Consider the following 6,000-nt stretch of genomic DNA (forward strand, 5'->3'; position numbering starts at 1 on the left):
TTTTTTCTTTTGTTTCCCTTGCCTGGTCAGACATGGGACTTGAAAATGTGCTGCTCAGACCAATGTCATAGAGCATACAGCCTATGTTTTCTTCTAGAAGTTTCATGGTTTTGGGTCTTACATTCAAGTCTTTAATCCATTTTGCATTGATTTTTGTGCATGGTGTAAGGGAATGGTCTACTTTCATTCTTTTGTATGTGGCTGTCCAGTTTTCCCAACAACATTTAGTGAAGAGACTCTCCTTTCTCCATCGTAAGCTCTTGGCTCCCTCGTTGAATATTAGCTGTCCATAAACGTGTGGGTATACTTCTGGGCTCTCAATTTTGTTCCATTGATTGGTGTGTCTGTGTTCGTGCCAGGACCATGCTGTTTTGGTTACTATGGCTTTGTAGTATAATTTGAAATTGGGGAGTGTGATACCTCCAGCTTTGTTATTTTTTTCTCAGGAGTCCTTTGGCTATTCGGGGTCTTTTGTAGTTCCATATAAATTTTAGAATTCTTTGTTCTATTTATGTGAAAAATGTTGTTGGAACTTTGATAGGGATTGCATTAAATCTATAGATTGCTTTAGGAAGTATGGACATTTTAACAATGTTAATTCTTCCAATCCAAGAGCACAGAATACCTTTCCATTTCTTTGTGTCTTCTTCGGTTTCTTTCAACAATGTTTTATAGTTTTCAGTGTACAGATCTTTCACCTCTTTCGTTAAGTTTCTTCCTAGGTATTTTATTCTTTTTGTTGCAATTGTAAATGGGATTGTATTCTTAATTTCTCTTTCTGCTACTTCGTTGTTAGTGTATAGAAACACAACCGATTTTTGTACATTGATTTTGTATCCCGCAACTTGACTGTATGCCTTTATTATTTCTAAAAGTTTTTTAGTGGACTTTTTATGGTTTTCTAGATACAAAATCATGTTGTCTGCAAAGAGTGACAGTTTCACTTCTTCTTTTCCACTGTGGATCCGTTTTATTTCTTTTTCTTGCCTGATTGCTCTAGCTAGGACTTCCAATACTATGTTAAATAAGAGTGGTGACAGTGGGCATCCTTGACTGGTTCTTGTTCCTAGAGGGATAGTTTTCTGTTTTTCTCTATTGAGAATGATATTTCCTGTGGGTTTGTCATATATGGCCTTTATTATGTTGAGGTATTTTCCTTCTATGCTCATTTTATTTAGAGTTTTTATCATAAATGGATGCTGTATCTTAAATGCTTTCTCCGCATCTATTGAGATGATCATGTGATTTTTATTCTTCATTTTGTTAATGTGGTGTATCACGTTGATAGATTTGCGGATGTTTAACCATCTCTGCATCACCGGAATGAAACCTACTTGATCATGATGTATGATCTTTTTAATGTATTGTTGTATTCAATTTGCTAGAATTTTCTTGAGGATTTTTGCATCGATGTTCATAAGTGACATTGGCCTATAATTTTCTTTTTTTGTGATGTCCTTCTCTGGTTTTGGTATCAGGATAATGTTTGCTTTGTAGAAGGAGTTGGGAAGCCTCCGCTCTTCTTCAATTCTTTGGAAGAGTTTGACAAGGATAGGTATTAAGTCTTCTTTGAATGTTTGGTAGAATTCACAAGGAAAGCCACCTGGTCCTGGACTTTTATTTTTCGGGAGGTTTTTAATTGCTGTTTCGATCTCCTGACTGGTGATCAGTCTATTCAAATTTTCTATATCTTCTTGGTCCACTTTTGGAAGGTTGTATGTTTCTAAGAATTTATCCATTTCTTCTAGATTATCCAATTTGTTGGCGTATAGCTTTCCATAGTATTCTCTTATTATCTTTTGTATTTCTGAGGTGTGCGTTGTAATCTCTCCTCTTTCATTTCTGATTTTATTTATTTGTGCCTTCTCTCTTTTTTCCTTGGTGAGTCTAGCCAAGGGTTTGTCAATTTTGTTTATCTTTTCAAAGAACCAGCTTTTGGCTTCATTAATTTTTTCTATTGTTGTTTTAGTCTCTATTTCATTTATTTCTGCTCTGGTTTTTATTATTTCCTTCCTTCTGCTGATTTTTGGCTTTGTTTGTTGTTCTTTTTCCAGTACCTTTAGGTGCACTTTTAGATTGTCTATTTGGGATTTTTCTTCTTTGTTGAGGTAGGCCTGAATTGCTATAAACTTCCCTCGTAGAACTGCTTTTGCTGCATCCCACAGATTTTGGCATGTCGTGTTTTCATTTTCATTTGTCTCCAGGAGTTTTTTAATTTCTTCTTTGATTTCTTCATTGACCCAATCATTGTTCAGTAGCATTTTGTTCAATCTTCACATTTTTGTGGCTTTTCTGGTCTTCTTTCTGTAGTTGATTTTCAGTTTCATACCTTTGTGGTCAGAAAAGATGCATGGTATTATTTTGATCTTCTTAAGTTTATTGAAACTTGTTTTGTGGCCTAATATGTGATCAATCCTGGAGAATGTTCCATGGGCATTTGCAAAGAATGTATAGTCTGTGGTTTTTGGATGCAATGTTCTGTATATATTTACAAAGTCCATCTGGTCTAATGCGACCTTGTAGGTGAGTGTTTCCTTATTGATCTTCTGTTTGGATGATCTATGCATTGGTGTAAGTGGAGTGTTAAAGTCCCCTACTATTATTGGGTTATTGTCTATTTCTCCTCTTATGTCTGTTAATAATTGCTTTATATGTTTAATTGCTCCTATATTGGGTGTGTAGATATTTGCAAGTGTTATATTTTCTTGTTGGATTGTTCCCTTTATCATTATGTAGTGCCCGTCTTTGTCTCCTATTACAGTTTTTGATTTAAAGTCTGTTTTGTCTGATATAAGTATTGCTACCCCCACTTTCTTTTCTTTGCCATTTGCATGGAATATGTTTTTCCATCCTTTCACTTTCACTTTGTGAGTGTCTTTAGGTCTGAAGTGTGTCTCTTGTATGCAGCATATACATGGGTCTTGTTCTTTCATCCAGTTGGCCACCCTATGGCATTTGATTGGAGCATTCAGTCCATTGACATTTAAAGTAGCTATGGATAAATACGTATTTATTGCCATTTTGTCACTTTCTTTTTTCCTGGGTGTTTTAGTGATTCTTCTCTGTTCCTTTCTTTTTATCTTGCTCTCTTCCCTTGTGGTTTGATGGCTATCTTTAGTAAGATGTTTTATTTCTTTTTTCTTACTTTTTTTCCTGCTTGTTATAGGTTTCTGGTTACCATGAGGATCCTATTTAATATACTATGCATAGAACAGTCTATATTGAGTAGATAGACTCTTTAGCTTGACCTCTTTCTACAAGCTCTACTTTTTTACTCCCATCCTCCCACATTATATGCTTTAGACATCATATATTGTTTCTGTTTAGCGTGTGTCTATTCATTACCCTCTTATCATTGAAATAGGTGATTATAGTACATTTGTCTTTTAACCTTCATATTATCTTCACAGGTAGTTGATCCGCTGCCTTTACTATAATTTTACCTTACAAGTGATTTTATTGCCTGTTTTTTTTGTTGTTGTTTTGGGTTTTTTGGATAATTTTTTTTATCTCTATTTGTGGTTATTGCTTTCCCACTTAAATAAGTCCCTTCAGCATTTCTTGCAGAACTGGTTTCTGGTGATAAACTCCTTTAATTTTTGCTTGTCTGGGAAGCTCTTTATCTCTCCTTCCATTCTGAATGACAAGCTTGATGGATAGAGTATTCTTGGCTATAGATTTTTCCTTTTATCATTTCAAATATGTCATGCCATTCTCTTCTCGCCTGCAGGGTCTCGACCGAGAAGTCTGCTGATAGCCTGATGGGCTTCCCTTTATATGTCACTTGTGGCTTTTCTCTTGCTACTTTTAGGATTCCTTCTTTGTCTTTAATTTTGTAAATTTTGATTATGATATGTCTTGGTGTGGGCCTCTTTGAACTTATCTTGTTTGGAGCTCTCTGTGCTTCCTGAACTCGGATGTCTGTTTCCTTCCTCAGATTAGGAAAAATTTTCCTCTATTATTTCTTCAAATAAATTTTCTGCCCCTTTGTCTCTCTCTTCTCCTTCTGGGACAGCTATAATCTGAATGTTAGCACACTTGATATTGTCCCAGAGTTCCCTTAGACTGTTCTTATTCTGTCTAATTCTTTGTTCTCATTTCTGTTCTGCTTGGATGATTTCCTCTAGTCTTTCGTCTACCTTGCTGATCCATTCTTCTACTTCCTCTACTCTGCTATTGAATCGCTCTAGTGATTTTCTCAAGTCAAGTATTGTATTCTTCATTTCTGATTTTTTTAACATCTTCCACTTCTTTGCTGACATGTTCACTGTGTCCATACATTGTTCTCCGCATATCTGTGAGCATCCTCATGACATTTTGTTTGAACTCCTTATCGAGTAGGTCACTAGTTTCTGTTTCACTTAGTCCTTTTTCTTGGGTTTTGTACTGTTTTCTTGCTTGGAAAGTATTCCTTTGCCTCTTCATTATGCCTCTTTCTCTGTGCTATTTTCTTTGTACTAGGTGAGTTGACTAAGTCTCCTGATATTGCAGAAGTGGCCTTACGTATGAGATGCCTTATGGGGCCCAACAATGTGCTTCCTTCTCATCACCAGTCCATGAGAACCAGGAGTGACCCCTTTGTGGACTATGTGTGTTCTTATGCTGTGGCAGGGTTGCTCACACTGCGGGTAGCTAGGGAGTCGAATCTTTCCTTCCCTGGCCAGCTGTTTGTATGTCCGCTTCTGGGACCCTCAGCACTCTCTTATTGCAGTTTTCCTCTTAATTGGGTTGGTACCCAGTGTAGCTGGTTGCTAGGCTTAGGGGCATAGAGTTGTGATAGGTCTCAGGCCAACAAGGTTATTGTCACTTCTCTTAGGAGTGAAGCTGAGTGGGGCTAGCCCTTGGCATGGAGGCACGCAATTGTTTCAGTCTTTGGAAGCTGGGGCTGATCCTTTTTATGGCTATTTGTGAAGCACACGTCTTCTGCTGCTGAGAAGCCTTGCTCCCCACAGGACCACATACAATTCAACACAGTCCTGGCCCATGCATGCTTCTCAACCCCCTGGAGCATACCCCAGTGCCACACTGCAAGACCTCCACCTCTCCACCAATGCCCCCCACCGTTCACCTGGTCCTCACACAAGCCCTGCCCCACAGAGGCAGACACCCTTGTCTGCCTGTAGATGATCAAGGCACTCAGTCAATGCAGGCTGAAAAGTAGCCTGTGGGCTTGCTGTTAGGTGGGGCCAGTCCCCAGGGTGGGTTGCCTTCACAGGCTGAACTGGATTAAATCTGTGTTCTAGGGACATGGCAGACCACTAGCCTAACAGGCCAAGAGATGAACCTCAATGGCCCCCACCAGTGTCCGTATCAGCATGCCTGGACCAGCTCAGAACAATGGCCCCCACCAATGTCTCAGTCTCCAGAGAGGTCCCTCCTCTCACTAAGATGCCCCCAGAGCCAACCAGGTGAGTCTCGTTTCACCAAAGGACAGTCAGCCTTCTCTCTGATGATTTTAGGTTGCTGCAATGAGTGAGTTTGTGTGTGGGCTCTTTAAGACCAGGGTCTTTTTGGCTTTCGGTTGATAGCTCTTCCGGGGGTGTCCCTGCTGCTGTCAATGGCCAGAAAAGCCAGACGGGAAGACCCCCATCTCAGTTGGGCTGAGTGTGAAGGATGCTTATAACAGTATCACCTCCTCTCCAGACATCCCTCATCCAGAGAGGGCTGCGTTCCTTATGGTGTCTCCCATGTGGCCAGCTGAGAAGCTCCACTGCTCCCAAAGGAGGCTTTTTTCCTCTCCAGCAGGAAGTACTGCCTCTTCTGCCTTTGTCAGGACTGTCCCTTGTCACGGGGGTTCTTCTTATCCAGTTTTCAGTTTTCAATCCAGGGTAATTCTTCCAAAAATTGTTGTAACCTGGTTGTGTTCATGGGAGCAGATGAGTTCAACATCTGCTCACATCACCATCTTGACTAGATCTGAGACTTGTGACTTCTGAACTTTAAGTGTTTCCAGAACTAGGAAATTTGTGAATCAGTCCCTCAGGTAGCAAGTATAAAAGT

The sequence above is a fragment of the Equus caballus genome, chromosome 16 (genome assembly GCF_041296265.1).
Source record: "Equus caballus isolate H_3958 breed thoroughbred chromosome 16, TB-T2T, whole genome shotgun sequence".
NCBI classification, from domain to species: Eukaryota; Metazoa; Chordata; class Mammalia; order Perissodactyla; family Equidae; genus Equus; species Equus caballus.